Here is a 9,332-nt window from a genome sequence, read left to right as displayed (position 1 = left end):
CTCACCCTTCAAAATTCAGCTAAAGGAGGTAAAGGTTATTTCCTCTAAGGACCCTTCCCTGAGTCTCCAGGGCTGAGGGAGATGCCCTCCTCTTTGCTCCCCTAGCCTGGGCAGACCTCTGTCTCACATCCTCTCACACTGCTTTCTAGTGAGTTCTCTTGACTGGGTCTTATTCATCTTTTTAACACACTTAGCACAGAATCTGCTCATGATAGGTGAACAGTACATGTTAGATTAAATGAATCATAATTCATCTTTTAATTAGCTTGAATTAATCCAGTTGGCTTGAGTTAAACTTCTGGAGATTCCTATAGACCAGTATAGATTGAGAATCTTATCTGGGCTCTTTGAAGATAGAATTAAATTAAATTATGAAAATAGAATAGTCCCTTTAAAAACCAATTAATCCTAAGTGATACATTCACATTCCTGTCTGATTAATAACAAAATGGGAGGGGGAAGGTGTGAGGAACCAAAGAAATAGTATGAGCCAGTAGGCCAAGAATTGCATCCCAGGGCTCTTTCTGCCCTTACTAGTGAGTGATATAGGGAACACCTCTTAATCTCTGTGACTCCCAATTTTCTCATCTACAGAAAGATTAATAGAATCTTAATCTTTCCTTGAACTATTATTTTATAACTCTAAAGTAAAATTTAGTAAGTTAGCATTTTGATATATTATTTAATACAATAAAAAACAATTTCAATAAATGAACTTGGGTTTGGGGAGGAAAAATCTATTGATCCAAATTTACCATAACATTAGACTGGTATTATATTTAGTCTGTTTTTTTCTACTTGGTTATAGTATTTGGTCATGTGGATTTGAATTTTTCTTTTGTCAGTTAATTGTCTGATGTGCTTAATACATGAAATAATAATATGTTTTTATCCCCATGAATTATACACTCATGAGTGAAATTAAGGTCACAGCATTATTTGACTAAGTAATGATCTTCATATTTTCCCTATGGTTTCTAAGACATAGGAAAAATTTTTGAGTGAGGTATTAATCTACCTGTGTGACTTTGAACAAGTTATTGAACCTCTCTGAGCATCTCAAAGTAGAAAGCTAAAGTATGTAATAAGACAGCTTGATTTCTTGATTTCTGACTTTTGACAACAAGAACACGGTTTGTTGCCAAATTTTAACACTGGATTCTCTGCTTAAGAAATATCTTTATATTATTGAGAGTGAAAAGGGGTTGCTGCCAGTATCCAGTTAAAACAGTGTCTCATTAAAAAAGAGACGAGCACTCCCCCGTTTAAAAAAGTCTACAATAAGATTATCATAATGGAAATTATACCCTCAAACCAATTGATGGATTCAGTTAATTGAAGTGAGACATATTTCTATTTCCTCTTATCTATTTCATTTCTTCAGTGAGCCCCAAAGAAATACAGATATTGGTGTGCTGCTCATCTGATACAGCTGCAGAGACTATATTAACTGCCTTTGGTAGAGGGAACTATAGGGACAGGTGTGATAAATAAAAATGGGAAACTGGACCTTAAAACTATGCTGATCACTCTGAAAATTTAGAACGAGGAGACCTTGTTAATCAAAAATAGAGATCGGAAACTACTGATCTAAGCCCTAAGAATACTCTTTTATAGGAACCTAGCAAGTTTAATATCTGGAGTGGAAGTTTTTTTAATAATGTTGATTTATTAGAGAACCAAAAAAAGCTGACCCAATGGGATGAATATGCATTTTTTCATACATCCTTTAAATTAGCATAATTGTACAATTGAATTACAATCCACATAAAGAAACTAAAATCAGGAGACTGAGAGTTCAAATTCTTAACTTTATTCCCAACTTCATGTGGCTTTAAATGGCCTATTCAATCCATTCTCAGGCCCTCCCCACAGCTTGCAGGATGCTACCCCAGTTAGTAGGGGGAAAATTGTTGCTTCTTCCTTCTCACTTCCCACCCCTTTATACATACAATTAAAATAGACACCAAATACACAGAGCTCAAAGAAGTGCTTTCTTCTTATTGACCATTCATACCTGACCATAAAATGTGTTAGTTACACTGATCTCTGTGGCTCCACATTCGTTTTTAAAAGGGCAACTCAGAAACAGCTCTGCTGCCCTGAATCACAAGAGAAATCCCAGACAACTTGAACAGACTGAATCTGCAACAATTTCCAAGAGTCTTCCAGAGGCAGGGGGAGCCCTTTGAGAAGCAGAGCAGCTGGATGTCACCAGCCAGGACAGGCAGGCAGGCGTGGAGGACAAGCTTGCTCCCAATGGTCTAAATGCTGTGCCTCAAGCCTTCTGTGAGGTGACTGCTGCTGTTCAGAGCAGCAATGGTCTCCTATCCCAGAGAACAAGGTCTCCAGGCCAACTGAAGGTCTTCTCCTTCTCCTCCTAAAAACAGACCAAACAAAAGGCAAGTTTGGAAACAGCTGCACAGTCACAAATGTTTGCATTGTCTTTAACTGAAACTTTTCACTAAAAAAATAAAATCATGTTCTGATTTATATCATAGTCTATGTTCGTGATATCGTTGTCAAGTCAGAAGGACGAGTCATGTCACTAACAGAGGCACAGATTGTTAGTTCCTTGGCATTTCTGGTCATTGTCAGTTACAGCTGATTAGTGGCAAATCCAAGACTAGCTTCCCAATCCTATGATTAGTGTTATTTCCTTTAAAATATGCTTGCATGAACTACACACAGGACAAAACAACTCCAGCCCATTTAATAATAAGGTTAACACAGACCTACTAAATGATGGGAAAATGGCAAGTATAAGACTACTCACAACAGCAGTTAGAACATATGTTTTGTTTTTATTCAGATTAAGTATATGGTATGTAGGTGTGAAATCAGAACACAGCCTTTGGAGGAAAAGGACATTCTCGTGGAAGGTATATGTTCCATACAGTGCCTGACGCATTGTACAACCATAATAAATGTAAATGACTGAAATCCAATTTATTTCCTGGCCACACTCCTAGGAAATCTTATCTGATTTTCAAGCTGTGGGTGCTAAAATAAAATCTGAGAAACATAGCAGGATAAGAAATAGATCTTTTCAGCAAATCTGATATCCACCCACCCCAAGTCTTCATTTTTCATCTTACTTTTTCTTTATTTTCAAACCTGATTCTTTTCTCTGAAACTAAACATTTCTGCAAGGTGTGTACTTAAGTCATGCTGATAGAAGTAAATGCTCATTCGTTCATTATCAAATATTTTTGAGCACCTCTTTTTATAGAAACAAAGCTCTATGATACTCCCTCTCCTTAGAGAGTTTTAATTTATGTAAAAAGACACAAGAAACCTTACATAGCAAAATCAGATTTAAATTAAATAAAGAAATCGTTCAAGAATTTTCACAAGGCAGTATAATTAAATGTGAAGTACATGGAAAATAACCATTTAAAAATATGGCTTAGTTGCACATGACTTAGAGAAGCAGTACACTAGTTTGAGAGTAAATTAGTAGACCAAATTTACAGTGTTTTGTAGTGAGTGTCAAAAAATAGTTCCCAATCAAATATAATAGTTTAAAACTTTTTTCCACAGATTTAAAACACATTTGAGAAACATGTAAGGGGAGAGAGGTCTGTGACAGTATCCTGGGGCCTAAATTAGTAATCCACATATTCTTTTTCCTTTTTTATGTTTTTGGTATTATTTCATACCCTAGATGTTATGTAGGGAAAAATGTCCCTTTCCCAAAACAGCAGAGAGAAAATTATATTAAAGATATTTCTACCTGGGGATAAGTAAATGTTGAATTTCAATAGAAACTGCCACTTCAAGCTATTCATAAGTTAAAAATCTAGTGGTAGAATATTCTCTCGATTCTCTCAATACAATATCTTAGTCTCAAATGTATAAACAAAATTTTTTACCTTTTATCACAACACAGTAATTTACCCACTAGAGAAAATCTTTTATAGAAGTTAACCCAGTATAAAATTTCATTGTGCAAAAATAGCTTCATATATAAATATATATTTATATAAATATACATGTTGATGAATATTACTCATTCTACAGTAAAAATTTCCGTAATAAGATCTTAAGTAATTTTCTTCATGAATCAGTAGTGCTTTATTCTTCAGGAGTCCCATTGATTTAGATATTGATTGACAAAAAAAACAACCCAGATGGTAAGTGCAAAATTACTTATATTTGTAAAAACTGTTTAGTTCAATTCAGTTCAGTCGCTCAGTCATGCCTGACTCTTTGTAACCCCATGGACTGCAGCATGCCAGGCCTCTGTGTCCATCACAAACTCCCAGAATTTACTCAGACTCATGTCCATTGAGTCGGTGATGCCATCCAACCATCTCATCCTCTGTCATCCCCTTCTCCTCCCATCTTCAACTTTTCCCACCATCAGGGTCTTTTCAAATGAGTCAGCTCTTTATATCAGGTGGCCAAAGGATTGGAGTTTCAGCTTCAGCATCAGTTCTTCCAATGAATATCCAGGACGGATTTCCTTTAGGATGAACTGGTTGGATCTCCTTGCAGTCCAAGGGACTCTCGAGAGTCTTCTCCAACATCACAGATCAAAACCATCAATTCTTCGGCGCTCAGCCTTCTTCACAGTCCAACTCTCACATCCATACATGACCACAGGAAAAAACCATAGCTTTGACTACACTAACCTTTGTTGGCAAAGAAATGTCTCTGCTTTTTAATATGCTGTCTAGGTTGGTCATAACTTTTCTTCCAAGGAGCAAGCATCTTTTAATTTCATGGCTGCATTCACCATCTGCAGTGATTTTGGAGCCCCCCAAAATAAAGTCTGACACTGTTTCCACTGTTTCCCCATCTATTTCCCATGAAGTGATGGGACCAGATGCCATGATCTTCGTTTTCTGAATGTTGAGTTTTAAGCCAATTTTTTCACTCTCTTCTTTCACTTTCATCAAGAGGCTCTTTAGTTCTTCTATTTCTTCCATAAAGGTGGTGTCATCTGCATATCTGAGGTTATTGATATGTCTCCTGGCAATCTTGATTCCACCTTGTGCTTCCTCCAGCCCAGCGTTTCTCATGATGTACTCTGCATATAAGTTAAATAAGCAGGGTGACAATATACAGCCTTGACGTACTCTTTTCCCTATTTGGAACCAGTCTGTTGTTCCATCTCTAGTTCTAACTGTTGCTTTCTGAACTGCATACAGATCTCTCAAGAGGCAGGTCAGGTGTCTGGTATTCCCATCTCTTTCAGAATTTTCCACAGTTTCTTGTGATCTACACAGTCAAAGGCTTTAGCACAGTCAATAAAACAGAAGTAGATGTTTTTCTGGAGAAGGCAATGGCGCCCCACTCCAGTACTCTTGCCTGGAAAATCCCATGGATGGAGGAGCCTGGTGGGCTGCAGTCCATGGGGTCGTGAAGAGTCAGACACAACTGAGTGACTTCCCTTTCACTTTTTACTATCCTGCATTGGAGAAGGAAATGGCAACCCAATCCAGTGTTCTTGCCTGGAGAATCCCAGGGATGAGGGAGCCTGGTGGGCTGCTGTCTATGGGGTCGCACAGAGTCAGACACGACTGAAGTGACTTAGAAGCAGCAGCAACTGATGTTTTTCTGGAACTCTCTTGCCTTTTCGATGATCCGACAGATGTTGGCAGTTTGATCTCTGGTTCCTGTGCCTTTTCTAATCCATCTTAAACATTTGGAAATTCACAGTTTACATACTGTTGAAGCCTGGCTTTGAGAATTTTGAGCATTACTTTGCTACTGTGTGAGATGAGTGCAATTGTGCTGCAGTTTGAACATTCTTGACATTGCCTTCCCTTGGGATTGGAATGAAAACTGACCTTTTCCAGTCCTGTGGCCACTGCTGAGTTTTCCACATTTGCTGGCATGTGGAGTGCAGCACTTTCACAGCATCATCTTTCAGGATTTGAAACAGCTCAACTGGAATTCCATCATCTCCACTAGCTTTATTCCTAGTGATGCTTCTTAAGGGCCACTTGACTTTGCATTCCAGGATGTCTGCCTCTAGGTGAGTGATCACACCATCATGATTATCTGGGTCATGAAGATCTTTTTTGTACAGTTCTGTGTATTGTTGCCACCTCTTTCTTAATATCTTCTGCTTCTGTTAGGTCCATAACATTTCTGTCCTTTATTGTGCCCATCTTTGCATGAAATGTTCCCTTGGTATCTCTCATTTCTTGAAGAGATCTCTAGTCTTTCCTATTCTATTGTTTTCTTCTTTTCTTCTTTCTTTTCTTTCCATTGATCACAGAGGAAGGCTTTCTTATCTCTCCTCGCTATTCTTTGGAACTCTGCATTCAAATAGTTGTATTGTTCCTTTTCTCCTTTCTCCACTTCTCTTTTCACAGCTATTTGTAAGGCTTCCTCAGACAACCATTTTGCCTTTTTGCATTTCATTTTCTTGGGGATGGTCTTGCTCACTGCCTCCTATACAATATCATGAACTTCTGTCCATAGTTCTTCAGGCACTGTCTCTATCAGAGTGCCTTGAACCTATTTTTCACTAATCCTTTTAATCAATTTCTCACTACCACTGTATAATTGTAAGGGATTTGATTTAGGTCATACCTGAATAGTCTAGTGCTTTTCCCCACTTTCTTCAATTTAAGTCTGAATTTGGCAATAAGAAATTCATGATCTGAGCCATAGTCAGCTCCTGGTCTTATTTTTGCTGACGGTATAGAGCTTCTCTATCTTTGGCTGCAAAAACTATAATCAGTCTGATTTCAGTATTGACCATCTGGTGATGTCCATGTGTAGAGTCTCCTCTTGTGTTGTTGGGAGAAGGTGTTTGCTATGATCAGTGTGTTCTCTTTGCAAAACTCTATTAGCCTTTGCCCTGATTCATTCTGTACTCCAAGGCCAAATTTGCCTGTTACTTCAGGCACTTCTTGACTTCCTGCATTCCATTCCCCTTAATGAAAAGGACATCTTTTGGGGGTGTTAGTTCTAGAAGGTCTTGTAGGTCTTCATAAAACTGTTCAACTTGAGCTTCTTCAGCATTACTGGTCAGGGCATAGACTTGGATTACTGTGATATTGAATGGTTTGCCTTGGAAATGAACAGAGATCATTCTGTCATTTTTGAGATTGCACCCAAGTACTGCTATTTGGACTCTTTTGTTGACTATGAGGGCTACTCCATTTCTTCTAAGGAATTCTTGCCCACAGTAGTAGATATAATGGTCATCTGAGTTAAATTCACCCATTCCAGCCCATTTTAGTTCACTGATTCCTAAAATGTTGATGTTCACTCTTGCCATCTCCTGTCCGACCACTTCCAATTTGCCTTGATTCATGGACCTAATATTCCAGGTTCCTATGCAATATTGCTCTTTACAGCATCAGACTTTACTTCCGTCACCAGTCACATCCACAACAGGTTGTTGTTTTTGCTTTGACTCTGTCTCTTCATTCTTTCTGGAGTTATTTCTCCACTGATCTCCAGTAGCATATTGGGCACCACAGACCTGGGGAGTTCATCTTTCAGTGTTCTATCTTTTTGCCTTTTCATACTGTTCATGGAGTTCTCAAGGCAAGAATACTGAAGTGGTTTGCCATTCTCTTCTCCAGTGGACCATGTTTTGTCAGAACTCTCCACCATGATCCATCTGTCTTGGGTGGCCCTACACGGCATGGTTCATAGTTTCATTGAGTTAGACAAGGCTGTGAAAACTAACCAATCTGATCACTTGGACCACCACCTTGTCTAACTCAATGAAACTATGAACATTAGAAATAGCAGTGAGTTTTTATGTCAAACTGTGAATGCTATGATTTAACTGTCAGTCAAAGTCATTCCTCTCAGTGGTATGACCTTTCACATTTTCCTAAGGATGAGACTGAGATTGTTGTTGTTAGTCACTAAGCCATGTCCGACTCTTTGGTGACCCCATGGACTGTAGCCCAGGCTCCTTTGTCAATGAGATTTCCAAAGGCAAAAATTTTGGATGGGTTGCCATTTCCCTCTCCAGAGGATCTTCCAGACCCAGGGATCAAACATGCAGCTCCTGTATTGACAGGCAGATTCTTTACTACTTTGGGGTTGCCCTTGAGATTGAAATACTAGAATAAAATGAAAGAATTAAAGACATGGTAGTTATGGTGGTGGTATTATTGTCTTTACTTCTTGCATTTTATGGAAAATAATATTTTTTCCTCAATTTACTCATGCCCTTTTGTTGTCTAAATCACTGTTAGCCATTATTCTTATGGCTCGATAAACTTAAACTCTAATACCTCTGTTATATTTTTCTATAATTTCACGTGTTGTTTATTCATTCCACATTTTTATTTATATTATAAACTAATTATGTCTATGTGTCAAGACAAAAGTCCCAACAGTTTGTTTCAAATCCTCTTATCATTGCCTTCTTTCTTCTAACTAGAGTCCTCTCTACAATTTGGTTTGCTCATCTGAATAGAGAGGAAATTAATGTACAGAATGGTCAAAGGGTCCCTCCAACTCTAAAATTATAGTTCAATACAGTAAGACATCAGGGTTGTTGCTTTGTTTGGATTTTTAGTAATATAGGATAATTATCTCTTTAAAGAACAACTCACTGTATAAGTATGGATGCCTACCATGAATGGAGCTTATTCTTCTTACTCTTCTTCTATTATACTGAGAACAGACCATCTATAACATTACTTCATAATTTAAAAACAAAGACAAAAACAAAATATTATTTTGGAGAAACATATTTTCTGTATATTATAATTAAATTCCAGCAGCTCATTCTCTAACTCAGCAAAGATGGGATTTGAGCCCAGAAAATCTGGCTCCGGAGTCTACCCACTTGTGTACAATATTATTAAACAAGCATTTATTGGAGTGTTAGCAGCAAAGAATACAAAGATGAATGAGGTATGGTCCTGTCCTCAAGAGGGTTACAGAGCCAACTCTTCTTTCAGCAAAGCATTTCTCCAGGGCTCTGCTAAGAAAGAAGACAGAGACTTTTCCACCCAGAATCCCCATAGCACTTCATCCTTTCCTTTCTCACGGGGTTATTGTTATTTGTGTTCACCTCCCAGATCCCTTACTTGAAAAGAATATATTATACCTTATTCACATTTGTACTCAATGTTGATGCTGTAAAATGGTTTTAAGTTAATAGAAAGAACACACTGATGTTTACATGTAGCAAGCACATTGTAGTAAGTCCAGTACAAGGATGAAATAAGAGCCTTGGCGAAATAGCTGCAATTGCAAGATCAAAATCACCATAATAATCCCAATTCAGATTTCAGGGGGGTTGGTTTGTTTCCTCTCCCAAAAGAAAAAAGGATTTAATGGAAAGATTTGTCTTATTTTTTCAGTAAGGTCATTTAAGATGGAGCACATTTTTATTC

The 9,332-nt window shown here is 37.8% G+C and overlaps 1 long non-coding RNA gene across 1 annotated transcript in view; it reads right to left on the bottom strand.

Annotated features, from left to right (window-relative positions):
- Nucleotides 1-1,694: 1,694 nt before the first annotated feature.
- The window catches only part of LOC120871519, a 34,020-nt gene continuing 26,382 nt past the window's right edge, over nucleotides 1,695-9,332 (bottom strand). Inside the window, exon 2 of the long non-coding RNA XR_005723043.1 lies at nucleotides 1,695-2,380. This is a non-coding gene — a long non-coding RNA (uncharacterized LOC120871519). The remainder of the gene's footprint in view (nucleotides 2,381-9,332) is intronic.

The sequence above is a fragment of the Oryx dammah genome, unplaced genomic scaffold (assembly GCF_014754425.2).
Source record: "Oryx dammah isolate SB20612 unplaced genomic scaffold, SCBI_Odam_1.1 HiC_scaffold_2, whole genome shotgun sequence".
Taxonomy (NCBI): Eukaryota; Metazoa; Chordata; class Mammalia; order Artiodactyla; family Bovidae; genus Oryx; species Oryx dammah.
Note: the sequence above shows the minus strand (reverse complement) of the source record. Positions and strands in the feature narration are given on the sequence as shown.